The sequence below is a fragment of the Pyxicephalus adspersus genome, chromosome 1 (assembly GCF_032062135.1).
Source record: "Pyxicephalus adspersus chromosome 1, UCB_Pads_2.0, whole genome shotgun sequence".
Taxonomy (NCBI): Eukaryota; Metazoa; Chordata; class Amphibia; order Anura; family Pyxicephalidae; genus Pyxicephalus; species Pyxicephalus adspersus.
The window spans coordinates 141,380,989-141,397,207 of record NC_092858.1 but is presented as its reverse complement, the minus strand read 5'-3'; the positions used below and the strand labels follow the sequence as shown (position 1 = coordinate 141,397,207).

General features: G+C 38.2%; 1 protein-coding gene across 1 annotated transcript in view; it reads left to right on the top strand.

The window, feature by feature from the left end:
* Positions 1 to 12,473: 12,473 nt before the first annotated feature.
* The window catches only part of LOC140334173 (apoptosis-inducing factor 3-like), a gene marked incomplete in the record, with an annotated part of 47,389 nt that continues 43,643 nt past the window's right edge, over positions 12,474 to 16,219 (top strand). Inside the window, 1 exon segment of the mRNA XM_072416372.1 lies at positions 12,474 to 12,618.

Sequence of the window (16,219 nt, the reverse complement as noted above, 5' to 3'; positions counted from 1 at the left end):
AACACGGTAGTGGTGGTATAGAAAGTACATTTGATTCTGGGACTATGAAGTCATGATGCCCACAATAAGTGCTCCCCACCTTTAAGTCTGATACAAATAAGTTGGGGTGCACCTAAAGGTATTGCAGAAAGTACATAGATTATAGTACATATTACATTGATTATGGATCCTTGAGGTCATAAGGCCACAATAAGTGCTCCCCACCTTTATTTACCAGTTGTGTACTCCCGCACAAATTAAATCCTGCACAAATTTAAGTTTCCTATAACATACATTTTGTTTTGTTCCATACTAATGTTTTTGTTTTAGTTTATTGAAAATATACCAATCTGTTTTAACATTTACCAGCCACAAGCCTCAACGCCACCATCAAAAGTGCCTATATATGATGTAAGGGGATCGATGTAGATTTAGTCCAAGACCCTACAGCCTAGGTATTAGCTGTCTGCACCCAAATTTGTTGTCACTCAAAAAGTGCCTGAAAACCCAGCCTTAAGATCTGAATGAAAAGAGTAAATATTTCTGTTCGAAAAATTGCTATAGCTTTCTGTTTGATATACTGGTATATCAAATTTTTGGCAATATTTCCCTCTCAGCGTTTCCCACCTTTTATTATTATTATTATTATTATTATTATTAATAATAATAAACAGGATTTATAAAGCGCCAACATATTACGCAGCACTGTACTAAGAAGTTTATTGGAAGTGGTCAGTCAGGTAGTCCCTGCAGATATAACTACAATTTATTAATATTGGCTTACCTTAGATGTACTCCTGAAGATGAATAAAATATACATATTGTATAAACATTGCTGACAGAGAACAGAACAAACTGGCACAACATATCACCTTCCAAAAGAACACAAGTTTTTTTTTCCATGTTTTTGTAATCCTCTGTGGTAGCTGAAGTGTGTTATTTACCTATGCATAGGAATTGTGTAACTGTTATTCCTATGATGGATCTAGTAAATCTGGTAATCATTTATTATACAGAATAAATATGCTATTTACAAAAAAAAGTGTAATAGTAAGTGTAATAGTGTAATAGTAATTTACACTCAAAGAATACATCAGCAAAATCCAGCAAGAAAATCTTGTTTTTTTTGGGTTTGTAGAAAGGCTACATACTGGTCTAATGCATCATAGCAATGCTATATTTAAAAAAATGCCATTAGTTTTTAAGTGTATATTCAGTTATTTCCAGCCAAAATGATTTTCCTAGGATTTCTGGTCCTATTAACCTAAACCTAAAAGCTGACAGGTATTCTGATCCTTTCCTGTGTCTAAAACTGGAAAAAAAATATCTTTAGTTGCATTTTGAGAAGTGTGAAGTATGAATAATAATAGGTAAAGAGTTTTAAAAGTGTCCATTCACATGTGATACCTAGTCTGGGTTATAAACATTTTATGAATGATGTTTTAGGTCAACCTGGGTTTTCGAACTGTCTTTGAAAATATCAACCATATGGTAATGTTCCTATGGATAACTTTAGTAGCAAGGACAATTTTTACCATACAGGCCAGTATAATACCAGCCTATTGGCGACCCCAACTAAACATTTATATATTGATCGTTTAAGTTTAGGGCTTTTAAATCACTTTTATATGTTAAAGTAGAATAGCTCAAAGTTTTTTTCCTTGCAGCAAATTTCAGCAAAAGTAGCACAGTAATGAACATTTTCACGTTCTGTTGCACAGATTCCTCTGCTCACTTAGCTTGTCTTGACATTTCAAGTCCCAGCCACTCCCCTACACTTGTTTCTTAGTCTCTAAATTAGACCTAGAGTATACTCTTACAAAAAGGATAAGTTCTAATATGTAGTGGAAGCAGCAGATCTGGGTAACTCCCAGCCATTTGGCACCTTGCCAGGTCACCACAACTGATGTGTTGGTATTTAATAATCCATTGTTCAATAAACCAGCAGACAGCAATGGCCAATAACTACTAACAGTTACTACCAACCATATTCATTCCCTGTGAGTGGCCACAGGTGAGACCTGGTTTCAAGGAGTGAGGAAGCAGTATCCAAATTAGCTAAAACTTTTTGTTACAGTATCCTGTTTTTAGACGTTGGCTTGATTCCAGTGCCTTTCTGTATATAGACAAACAGGTCTTGTCACATGTTCCCAGGGCATCCAGTGGGATACCTGCTATTAAGCTGTCAAGCAACCTTTTCCCTGCCAAACTATCTCTCCCTCTAATTACTTAACATATTTTCACTGTTAGTCAGTGGCTTCAACATACAATCTTTAAGATGTTTTATAATAGAGGCTTTACTGGCAAGTTGATTTTGTATGACCTTAACCCAAAAATAGTTTGTTTTTCTTTTCTTAGTTTGACACCTTTCCATCCTTCTCCTGTGTAGGTTAACAGCTGCAAAGGTGGCGGAGATTTGTGTCATGGAAGATTCAACTTTGCAAAAGTAAAAAGAAGCAATATACCTTGCATGTTTGATGAAATGTATTATTTATGAGTGGAAGAGTACTTAGGATATAGATTTTTCATGGACTGTTAGTTGTGTCTGTGTTTTTATGAGTTTGTACATATTAAAGAACTTCTGCATCAACTTTTTTAATATTTAATGAAGTTTCCAACCATTGCATAACAAATAAAACATTTTTGTCTGGTCTCTGTAATTGGGTTCTTTGTCTAAATAAAGCCACAATTAAAGAATGCACTTTTCTTCTCTGTCATTTTCCCAAAAATGCCTATCTTTGCCATGTAAGGAAGTAGACATACACAATTTAAGAATACAATGTTATACTGAACTTTGTGATTTTATTTATTCTGGGACACTTTTTAGAATAACTATGGATTGTTAGCCTGAAAGAGACAGCTAAACATCTTGTACACACGAGAGAAAATCCACAGATATCCATCTTTTAGAAGTATGAGACAAATAACAAATTGAATTTGATTGTTGAGTTGTAACTATAGTGTTGTTTTCTGCAAACATTGCATTGTTTGATTGTGTTCTCTCTGTGTTTCAGAGCGTAAGAAAAATGTTTTATTTGTAAGCAACTCAAAAAGCATTCATTGTTTCACTGTGTTGATTACACAATTTGTACTTGTAATAGTTGCTTAAAAAAATTCTGGGTTGAACACTAATATCTTGTATTTTTTTTTAGCACCAATATAATATACATTACCCTGCTTTATGTCTTGGGGTGAAGCCATTTAACCTATCAATATGTTTGGAGAACCAGTCTCAAAAGTCAAAACTGTGTTGATGCATTGTTTCCAATAAAACATGTAGTGACATTAATTTTGCTGCTTAAAGGGTTAACAGCTTAGTTAACCCACCCAAATGCTTTTCTGTCTCCAAGCCTTTTGTTGCTTTCATTCAATATAGACATTCAGGAAACTCTTGACATATTCATACTTACTCTATGACTGTGCCCTCCTTAGCAAAAAAATAAAACAAAAAAGTTGCTTACCATTTCAAAATCCAAAGAAATTTCCAAATTTCTGACTGGGCCAACAACTAGAATAATACGTTTTTTGGTGACTACAGCAGTATGATCACCACCACAGCTCCTGTCTCTTTCACCATCAGTTTATAAGTAGTTTTTTTTATTATTCTTTTCTACACTCATCCATATTGCACCAGCAGCTCACACTTGACATTAGTTGTGCTGCCTATTTACACAGCTACCAAGGACAGTTTCTGGGGTAGCCAAATAACCTAACTTCATGGTTTTGGAGGTGTAGGGAAACCAGAAAGCATGGAGGCAAACCCATGAGAATGTGAAGAGAACATGCAAACTCCTTGCAGATAGTGTCATTCATTCTGCCTGTAGTGTAACTTCTTTTGATGGGGGTGGATCCACTGAAAATCCAACAGGGAAATGCTTTTTTTTCATGTATTCATTCCCTGGACAAAAAAAGAAATACAGCATTTATAACTACTTCAGCTCTTGAATCTTTATACCCCATATGGACCAGAACCATATTTACATTTCCACTGTTCTGTCTTTTACAGCCTACATGTAGTCTTCTAGCAAGTTGAGTCTCATCTTGCTACTGCCTGCTTTGTTCTAGCACTGAAAGGTATGGGTGTTGGCTGATCTCACCTGCTGATTGATATAACTCTTATTTAGAAAGCTCATTATAGTGATTGCTCCTTATGCTGAATGATATAACCCCCACTTAGAAAAGTTCTTATAGTTTGGATCACTCTTATATAACTGCACTTATTTCCACAACCTCTGCTCTCCTAGTGTTTTGCTCCTCTCATAGTTTTTTCTCATTCTCATATACAGGATGTTTCGTTTCTCCTCTGGAACACCCTCCCACAGTCTGAAGATAATTAGGGTGGGTGAGTGCTAAACAAAGCAACCTAAAAATTCCCCTTGTCTGGCAGCATATAATCTGACCTAGGGCACTCCAACCAATTACTGACTTGTCATCATATCACCCAGCATTGCATATTAAGGCAGATGCTTGCACCTTATACACAGTTTACAGACTTCCTTTACTGTATGCTTTTTACCCCTTACACCTTAGATTGATAAAGGTATGCAGAAGAACTTTTATGAACACACAACACATTGAATCCTAAAGCACATTGGCTACACAGAAGGAGACCGCCCCGGGTGCTGCTGCTGTCAACTAGGAACATGCGCCAGTGGCAACAATAATACATACAAAATATTGCCTGGTCTGATGAGTCTCAAAATCTGCTACAACATTTGAATGGTAGGGTCAGAGATTGGGGTTAACAACATAAAAGCATGGACCCATCTTGCCTTGTGTCAATGGTTCAGGCTGGTGGTGGTGCAATTGTATGAGGAATATTTGGCACACTTTGGGCACTGTGTGATCGCCTGTTACAACAGGGTGTCAGAGTGGTCCAAACATGAGACAGCAGGCTTCTGGGCAAAATTAAATGCAGGCTCTGGCCTGTATGTTTATTGCAGCAAATGTCAGGGGGTAGGGCTGAACAACTATCTGGCTTACTCAAGTCCCTGACTAGAGCAAGTCATAAATACAAACGCTTTCATATAACACAGCAAAAACGTACATATAGTTCAGGGTTTGTCTTGTGGAGCTCTGTTCCCTGATTACATAGCACACCTTTTTCATCATCTCCACAGGTGAAAACCTGGACGAGTCTATTGGACCAGGGAAACCCGTCCACTCTTTTTCCCTGGTCAGGCTCCAGGACCCTTACAATCTGGCTTTTCATAAACCAAACAGAAAAGTCAGACAATACAATACATTTGGTTGCTTAAACAAATAGTAATTAGTACACTGTTCTAAAATAGCCTCTACAGTGAACAGATCCCAATCCAATAGAGCACCTTTGGGATGTAATGAAATGGGGGATTGGAATCGTGGATGCACAGACACATCTGCAACAACTGTGTGATGCCATCATGGCAATATGAATCTATATTCCTGATGAACATTTCAAGAAATGTTTTGAATCTATTTTTTAAGAGAAAAGGAGGTCCAAACTAATTCTAGCACGTGGCCTGTGAGTGTATATTTTATCTATTCCATATTTATGTATGGTAAGCCTTGTGCACTTCACATATCTCCCTCATTGTCTGTACAACTGTTGTGTAAATGCATCTATATTTTACCTGTTAACTAACTCAGTTGTACAATACCTGTCTCCTTAATTACTTATTATTACAATACCTGTCTCCTTAATTACTTAAACTTATTACTTATTATTAAATAATTCATATGACTGTTATGTATAGACCCATCTTTGTAGGGTATACAAAGTGACCTATTAATTTGGGAACTACCTGTATCTACCTAACTGCATATTTAACTGTTGTGTATATGCTTATATATATCTCCTTTATTGCATCTCCTGTACAGTGCTTTATCTGTATCTTCCCAACTTTTGTGTGCAACCCTTTGTACTGGATATTGTCTATAGTACAAGTACAAAGCTGTAAAAGGTGATAGTGCTATATAAATCATTAATTATAAAATACATAGACATCAATTGCTTACCGCTAAATATTGCATGTAATAATATTTATATGACAAACATAGGTTTATCTGACAAACAATAACAGCAAGATATTTACACGGTGATGTTTTCTTCTGTGTTTCTGCACAACTATTATAAATGTACAATTGTGAAATTAATAGTCAATACCAAGAAGGGTAATTTAGATAGTGACTGGTTTGTTTTCATTGTAGTTGTCAGTGACCTCAAATGCCTTTTTGTTAGTTTTGTAACAGCAGCCAATGTATAGAAGTTTAGCATTATTGTGACATCTAGTGTCCAAATATGGAACTGCTTTCAGAAAAAAAAATGATTAGTCCATGTGTATGCTGCCAATTTAAACAAAGTATTATTATTATTCAGTGTTCTTCCCAGCCCTTTTTAGCTGGGCTCACCACCCAGCACCTTTCAGTGACCACTCGGCTGTTTTTGGGTGGTCACTGAAGAGTTGGGCCACAATACAGTGGCTGCTACCTACCTACAATGTCTTCCCACCCAGCCTAAAAAAAAAATTCTGGGTTGAACACTATTGTTATTATCTTCTATTTTTTTAACCCCAGTATAATATACATTACCCAGCTCAATTGGCTTCTGGTAAAGCTGATTAACCTATCAATGTGTTTGGAGAACAAACAAAAGTCAAAACTGTGTTGATGCATTGTTTCCATTAAAAAATGTAGTGACATTTATTTTGCTGCCTAAAGGGTTAACCCACCCAAATTACATTCTGTCTCCAAGCTTTTTGTTGTGCAGACATTTTGATCTTTACTTATTCTTGAAGAAAACAACAGCTGCATTGGAAGTATCATTTAATTTCTATAGATAATTTAAGGGGTAGAAGTTATGACTGGGCCCACAGATCAATGGGGCTAAAAGCAGATGCTCCCTCCCATGTTGTTTATGCTTTCACTCCATTGTTTTATGCTGTGGATTTCATAATTTGAGTCACAGAGGGGTTTATTTGCTCCAGCACTTTACACCAGATATTGCACTATAATAGAAATTATTTCTTTGTGTGCATATCATAAGCCAATTAAAAGAAAAATATCATGCTGGTCTCTTATTATACAAATAATCATTTGTGGCTGCCATGTTGGCCATCCTGGTACTTTTAGGTTGCTGACTTATAAGTGTGCAAATTATAGGGGTCCATGAGAGCCAAACAGCTAGCAACTTTGAAAGGAGACAAGCAATTGTAAAACTAGTACAATGAGATGTAATCCTTAAAAACTAAAAACTTGTATATCATAAACAGTTTACATTTTTAGGACCTTTTCAGCATGTTACCATGACTTGTCAGTCAGTTGCTCTCTATATGTATTTGCTCCACCATCGGCTGCAAATCATTGCTTTGGTTAGGCAGTGGCAGTTTTGGTTCTGGTAGTGGCGACAGAACAGTGGACTATGTCTGAGCAATGTGCATGACTAGGGTAGCGCGGATGCCTTGCCCTTGCTCTTTTTCTATGTTCCCCCCCCCTTTAACCCCCATTTCCATATTATACTCACCCCCTCCCCTACTTGCCAACCTACTTCATATCACCACACAACACTTTTTGGACTTAAAATTGGCTGGCAAGCAGCCGTTTATTTATAACCATTAAATAACATAAGTAAATAAAATATAAATATATACTTTGTAACATTAATAACCATAAACAGTTAAACTTTAATAATATTATTTACATAACCATAAATACCATAAATAACATAAATAACATTAATATAAACATAACCTGTAAACATTTATAAATACCTATATATATACTACTATAACCATAAATAACCTCAATTATTAACCTTTTTTTTTTTTATTGTTTTTTTGTCTTATTTTCTATCAACCAGGAAAAATTGCCTGTTAAGGTACAATATTCACCTATGATATAATATCAATGATACAAGGATTTTTCATGTATTAGTAATATATCATAAGTAGATGATTACATTAGTGTAGAAAGGACAATCTGTTCAGGTTCATATTTTCTGCTGTGTCATTGGTGTGAAAGGGCAGGAGGGTAAAGTGAGAGCCTAATTCTGTGAATCTGTGCCTCCCTGTGGAATTAGACATATAGCATAAAACTAATATATCACTGCTTGTCATTGGAGGAAAGAGCAGAAAGCAGTATTGCTGTTCTGGTTTAATATTAGATAGGTATTGTTCTTGGTACAATGTTATCAGGCTCCAGGGGAACCTGTTTAGTTTGAAATTTCAATAGTGACATATTTCTAACCAGAGTTTTCATTTAAAGTTTGCTAGTAATGTGATTTGCTGAGTTCTGTGATATTATACAAATGGAGTGAAAAAATCACAAGTATATATACATACAGGCACAGTGTACATGATGGGGGAGTTATCAGTACACATAATAGAAATATTGAGTGAGCGGCACAAATGAAGAGCAGTATGGCAAAAATTCTTAATTGAAAGAGTCCTAAAGCTATGTACAGATTTCAGATTGCCATTGATGGAATTTTCCAGATTGTTCCAAATGACAATAAATTGAATGAGCCCGATACACACGGCGCTATTCTCTTCTATAGAGAGGGTAAGGACAAGCAAGTGGTACCCCGATTTGCTCTTCTTCATAGGAAAGTACAGTGGTTGTCCCTGCTCGGTTGTTTTTTTTTTATCCAGCAGGACGAATTAATGAATGACACTGTACACTTGCTAGATTTTCAATCATGACAGTTTGTCTCAGGCAACAAAGCTCCATATATATGCCAGATGATTGTCATGCAACACACAAATGAAAGAGTGCTGTACACAGAGCTTCATTGTGTTCTATGGAGAGTAGAGGATAAGTGATTATTACCCCGTTGTGCTTTCCTCCTTAGGAATGTACAGTGGTTGTTTCTGCCACAGCAGATTATTGAACAATATTGAGCAACCAATGTACACAAGTCAGATTTTTGCTTGTGCTTGTCTAGGTCAACAATCATCAGATGTGTGTTTGTAGCTTAAAAGTAGATGTGTGAAGAGTAGCATCGTTAGTTGATGAATGTTTGTTCTATTCATCCTTTTTTTCATCAAAAGAGCAGCTGATTAGTGTTTTGTGCAGTGTTATTATTAGAGATATTTGTGGGATACAAAGATTTGGAACAGAGGGGTCATGATTCTGTCTCTGAAGTGTCCATAAAGCAGGGATTAGAGATATGGTACCCTTATTGTCTGACTGTATGTCCTATGTATCTCATATATGTCATCTGTAATGGGATGACTTGTTTGTAAAAACAGAAAAGGAAGAAGCCCTTGGTGATGGTCCTGGTGCTCCATAGCTAAACTAGTACCCTGTGTCAATAATAGCACATGAAGTTCCTGAGTATTTTGATGCTACTCTGTAGTGTGTGAAACTTTTCTATAAACTGTATTTTCATTCTTTTCCTAAGTGTTGTGTCTGGGAACTTCCCTCCAGCGAACTGCTCTTCACATTATCTGTGCAGTGTTCAGTTTTGCAAACGTGAGCCAGCACAAAAGAGTTCTTTACTCTTGTTAATAATGTTAGATCTGTGTCAGTTTATTTGTTAGTATAGTGTTTGATTCATCTCTTCAATATAAAGTCCTATGGTGGATACACAGCTTTGCAGTATTTGCAGCTGAAAGGGCCCTTGATATTACAGGTAGTCCCCGGGTTACATACGAGATAGGGACTGTAGGTTTGTTCTTAGGTTGAATTTATGTAAGTCGGAACAGGTACATTATTTTAATAAATGCAATTAGGACAGATGTTTGTCTCAACATATTATTAGGCAGCGTGGTGTCAGTTACAATACAAAATTCTCACTGTGAGTTAATCACAAACAAAGCAAAAAAAATCTTTATGAAGCCTAGACATTCATTAACTTCTGGAGCTAGCTGTGCTTTGATATGCAAAAAGAATCAACTGCAGAGTTTGTCTTGGTCGTTAAGGAGTAACAAGAGGCTCCAAAAAGATCACCCACAACCTCAGCTGTGTTTAGCAAAAGCTTTCCCCTGCAAGTCATGCAAACTGCCCCCTCCTCACTCCAAGCCTCCGTCCTGCACACAGCGAGCAGGAAAACCCCGAGTTGTCTGTATGTCAGATGTCCCTAACCCGGTGATTACCTGTATATACCTGCTGAGCTGCAAAAGCTGAAGGTGGAGGGCCTTTTACTTTGTAAAGGTCTTCTTTTTGTGAAGATAGACTTGCGTAAGAAGTGCCTACACTTGAGTTTTATTTTTCTAAAAAAAAAAAAAAGATTTTTATATACCGGTAAGGATAGAACACCGTTTAGACTTTTGTGAATAATAATAAAAATTTAAAAAAACCTGCTCAGTATGCAGTACAAATACCTTGTCTGTGGTGTGTACGTGTAACACTATGTATTGTAAAATATGAATATATATAATTTTTTATTTATATATATATATATATATATATATATATTCACCAAACATTTCTAGTCTGCAGGTTGGTAAGAAAGCACTGGGACTGTACCAATTCAATCATCAAGCTGAATACACTCTTTTAATATAATAAAAACAGGTTATAAATAACTTCATATACATCAAATACACCATTTGTGTTCATATTTCATATTATAACCCAGGAAAGTTCTAGCAAGCTATATTACTGTTATGGACTTTTCCAACCTCCCCCTCTGGGCTGAGCATTTGGTTTAGTCTCCTCAGGGCACAGAGCTGTCCTGAGGTAAAATTCTAAGACAAATTCTGTTTATGCAAACTTCAGTTTTATTTTCTAAAAACATTGTTCCTTTGGCTGTTAGTTTTTATAACTTGTAATGTAGTTACTATAAGTGTTTTATAACAGTTATGTAATACATGCAAATTAATGCAGGCTGAGCCTTATACAAGGCTTCCAAGATGGCTGCTGTATGTTTTATAAAGCTTAATTATGTAAGCACCAGCATCGTAACCTCTGATCTGTTATACATAATGTAATATTAGTGATTGGATTCCACAGTGTTGTATGGTATTCTTGATAAGGAAAAACAATACCTCTGTCCACGGTGAGATAATTTAGAGGATTTATTTAGAATAAACATAAAGTAAAAGATTAAGAGATAGAGCAAAACACGTGGAGACCCAATAGCACAATCAGAAGGTCTGACCACTAGCCCTGAGTGAGGACCATTTAAGCCAAAAGTGTGAACAGATTCCAAGTGGGGCAACAAAAAGATATATTATTCTTGTTACATTACATCGGCATTGTAGAATCAATATGGCATTACATCCAATTTTATTATAATTAATTGGAGACGCAATTCTTACTATTATCCTAACCGACTCCGCCAAGGTTAGATGATAACAGCCACCAGACAGTACCAGCGTCCACTCAAACCAGTCTACAAAGAGGAAGTCATCCATTACTAAATCATATAATCAACCTAAATCAATGGAATATTTAATGCATCATATTTTACATATTCTGATAATTGTACATACGAATGTATTGTAATGATTGCTTGCTACAATGATATAGGTGGGCTGAGGACCTGGAAGTGTACAGGCATTTGGCAGTATGTTATAATAAATTGGTAAGAAAGCACTGGGACCGTACCAATTCATTCCCTGGGACTGAATTCTTTTATCTTCCCTGGTGGTATTCCCGAATGTGGCTGGGGGTGGATTTTCCTTACCAAAAGTGGTAACCCCGAGCCACAAGATGGAATTGCCAGTGAGTTTACCAATTCCTACCTGGTTCCAGCAGCGTCCTCCAGCAGTGCCCGCCGCGTCCTCCAGCCATGCCCGGCATTTGCTTTCCCTGGTGATGCTGGCTGGGCATCGCCAGGCTACACAGATGACGGCCGGCATCTGCGTTTGCAGCATGTGAACGTTGGGGAAGCGAGGCCAGGGGAAGCAGATGTCGCCGGGCTTCTGTTCAAGAGTCTTAGGCTAAAGGGCGGGACTGTTGGGCAGGTAGGGGTCACTGGGCTGGAAATTTAAAATAATAAGGATTTTTAAATGTACCGCTTTAACATTTCAAAACCCTCATTATTCATACCGCCAGGAGGTTAATGTTTCTCTTTTTGTCTTCCATAGCTCCGGCCAAATGCATTCCATCTCAGCAAAGACTGAAAATTCAATGTGTCTCTGCCTTTAAGTGTGGCTGTGGATGTCTGGCGGAGGATTAGGTGGGTGTGTGAGGATTAACTGCATGTGCTTCAAATTGATGGCAACTTGTGTCTGCATGCCTCGCTCTGCATTTCCTGACAGAGCAATGTGCCGCCTGTAAATATAAAGGAACCCAACTGTCTGTGGCTAACACAGTACCACATAATACTACTTGTATTACGCATAACAACCACAAAGTTTATAGCTGTTACAGCGGCACTTTTTGTATGTTGTGCACTTTATACGTGGTACTCATGTTTATGAGGTGTTCCCTCTTACATATCTCACACCAGTCAGGACAACAACAGCACAAGTCCCCTGTGTGTGAGGTTGTAGGAGGGCGGGGCAGGTTGCCTGGTAACAGTCTAATCCTGGGAAGTGATTGGCTGTTGTAAAGAGTATTTTCATCATGAGTGTGCACATTGCCTCTGTCAGGAGGTACAGAGCTGTTCCTGTGTCAGCTCATGAAAAGTACTGGGAGCTCTGTGTGAGGAGATCCACTGACTGCTGCCTGTAATTCCTCTCCATACACAGGACAATCACATTGCCAGGACTGGTGAGTAGTATGTGCCAGCTATTGGGAGCTACAGATACTGGTCGCCTGTCCTTCTGCTCCATGTGGACTGAAGTGCTGCTTCTGTGCAGTTCATGGTCTGTTAGTGTCCACACTTCTAAGCTGCATTGCTGTGGCACTGATTACTGCACTTATACATGTGCTAGGTGCTACTGAGTAAAACATGTCATGTAGGTAGAAATTTAGGCTGACCTATCACCAGGATTTTTACTTAACATAAAAGAATCCCTTTATATAAGATAAAAATTACCTTCTTTTTGGGGGCGATAAAGACAGAAAGAGAGCACAGAGCTCTTGGCTGCTCAGAGATCAGGCATGCGCAGAAGGAGCTTTCTCCTCAATAGGGATAAGAAATGGCTATTTCACGCATACGCAGTGAGATCAGCACTCTTTTTTTTTCCCCCCCATTCACCCAATCTTGCGTCTGCGCAGTGTGAGATCAGGTAGCGTAGACAGAAGCCAGAAGACAACAAAAAAGATGGCGGCTAACTAGATGCGCAGGACCCGATCCAGGAAACCTCTGAAGGGATCGACAGATTTTTTTTAGTTTAAAAACTACTATCAGTTTCCCCTATAGGGATGCTGCATGTTTTACATCAGGAATGTCCAAACTTTTTGCAAGGACCAGATTTGGTGAGGTGAAAATGTCTGGAGGCCGACCATTCAGCACGTACTCAGAGTTAGTGTGGACGTGGTCTGTGGATGCCCTGTGCCAGAAGCTGCGGACCAGTGGAAATCTAAACACAGGCCGCAGTTGGCCCCTGGGACGGACTTTGGACATGCCTGTTTTACATTATAATGCACGTTGCAATGTCCAGTGGTGAGCAGCCCTTTCATTTGAATGGGCTGCCGAATGCAGCACCTTGCACACAAATGTAATGCATAGTGCAGTTTTTGCACAGCATTGCATTGGTAAGGTGCAGTTGGGGTGCCATTAATAATGAATGATAACCCAGCACACATGTGAAGAGCCTTTAAAGTGCAATTGACAGAGTGTATATGCTTGGGCCAGAAGAAAGGGGCAAAGCTCAGAAAACTTTTAATGCCAATTTAAAAAAAAACTTCTAATTCACAGCACTCCAGCAGTGCTTGATGAATTCTGTACACAGATACAAATATTAATATATTTAATTTAGACGTCTTTCCTGTGTTATCATCTCTTCTATACATGAAGTCTCAGGTGTAAAGTGGAAGCAAAGTTCACCAATTCACTTCCAATATAAACACAATGCAGAAGCACTGACTAGTTATACAAGTAATTAAGTGTAAAGAACTCATTATTCACAATACTAGTAACTAATGTTTTTTTGTAAGCTTTAAAGCAAACCTAAACTTAAAGCACACACACTTGTGTTTACCCATGCAAAATGTTTCAACCAAAATCAATAGAAACATGCAACAAATCACTGTAAATTGTAACACACATACTAGAGCACAGGGCAGTAGAATGAAATGCAAAGTTGATTTCAATGTGTGTTATAAAATGCATTTTCATGTGTTTTTTTTAATTTTAATTACCAGTGCTTGCACCTAAAATTTCACACCTGTAAATGCATTGTAAATAGCAACCTCCATCAAACTGAGTTTATAGGTTGAAATTTAATCTGCTAACATTTTGACTATGAAACCTTTGTTTTTTTTTATCCTACCTCATCACATGCAATTATTTATTTCTTCTTATCTGTTTTCATTGCATACATTATTTTAGACCCATGGGCATCATCACTTGGTTTATGTGCTTTTCTATGCAATGCAGGCTGGTGGGAATTGTCACGCTTGGAGAGAGGGGGCCTCTAGGGGGCACTACGGCTTCCACGGGAGTGGTGTGAGCCCTGAGAAGGTCCAAGGCCCAGAGTCTAAGCAGTAACCAGGTCTTCTCCAGAGCCTCAAGTGGTGAGGACGTTGCGCTGCTGGTTACTGCCAGGTTGCGTCCTTGGGCACACCAGCGTGGGCCGGAGGATACACGTTACCAAATCACTAAGTGAAAGAATTGTCAAGGAAGGCCGGGGTCGAGGCAGGCAGCAAGCAAGAAAGTTCAGAAACAAGCCAGGGGTCAAGAACCAGGAGTCCAGGAAATAGACACCAGTGACACGGGGCCTTCAGAGACGTAGGAAGCCACAGGAGGCACAGGTGACACGGGAGACACAGGGATTACTGCAGACACAGAGGAACACTGGAACGACACAGTGGAACAGGCGGGTAAACGCCAGACTGGGCAATTAGGAATTACACAGAAGCTGGACTGGGAGAGCACTGAATTAAACAGTAGGTGTAGAGGAAATGCTCAGCAGAGCTAGGGAGCTCGGCACTAGTGGAGACATGTTGCATGAACACTGAGTGCTGTGTGTGAGCTAGCTAAATAGCCAGAGACAATTAAGAGGCTATTTTCTGATTGGCCGGGAGGAGCTATGCTGATTAAATCTGCAAGAGCAGGTGTGCCTGGGCTCAGAATTGCCCAAATGCGCAGGAGAGAGGCACCTGCGCTTTAGCGAGGAAGAGGTAAGTGTGAAAGGAATGATGGGATAAATTCCAAAAAACATTAAAGTGCCCTCCTGACTCAAGTAATGCCCCCACGTTGTTCTTAGCCTCCACTATTAAAAGGACTGAAATCTATTAAAAAAAGTGGGCCAGGAACAGTAAGAATAGGGAAGAAAGAACTAAGTGATGTTGTAGCTTCTTATGTACACCATGAGAGGCTCCCAGTGTCTAATAAAATCAGAGTCATTTTGAGTACAATAGAGAAACGTTTAAAAAGCAACTATCTATTTGCTTTTTTTCCTATTTCTTCCTGAAACTTTTTCTATTAACAGTTTGTTTTGCATTCTACAAGGTAGTGCCAAATGTGTTACTTTCTTACTTCCCCAATGAGTTATCTATCATGTGCAAGCTATAACCTGGTCTTGTAATGGTCACAGCGGTTTCAGTTCTAGTGGAGATATTTTAGCCTTGGATCCCAGTTGGTTAAATATTGGTGCAAACAATTATTATGTTGTTAAGCATTCCTTTAACCAGGCAAAAAAAGGCCTATTGAGGTACATTATAAATTTATGATATACTATTACTGGAAAATGGACTCCACCTTTTCTAATATTTACATTGTTTGATTCTATAGGTGTAGAAAGGACAATCTGTTCAGGTTCATATTTTCTGCTGTGTCATTGGTGTAAAAGGTCAGGAGGATAAAGTGAGAGCTTAATTCAGGAGCTTGTGTATCCCTGTGGAATTTAGATATATAGCCTAACACCATTGTTTCTATTGTCACTGTTTGTCATTAGAGGAAATATCTTAGAAAGGAATTGCTATTATTAGAGCTTTTATTGTTCTTGTTAGAATGTTGTTAGGCTCTAAATTTACTTGTTTGTTTAGAAATATGAGAGCTGATATTGCTAGCTTGTAAATGTATTAGCTTTGTGGCCTTCATCTGTATCCTTACTTTTTGCCTGGCCAATCCCTGAATTGGGAGAGACCTGTTTATTCAGGTATTCTAATACTAGACTGGCATTGTTCTTACATTTGGTCAGTGGCTTACCAATGAAAGAATGACCTGGAAAAGCCCTGCAACACTGGGCCCCATTATTATTAT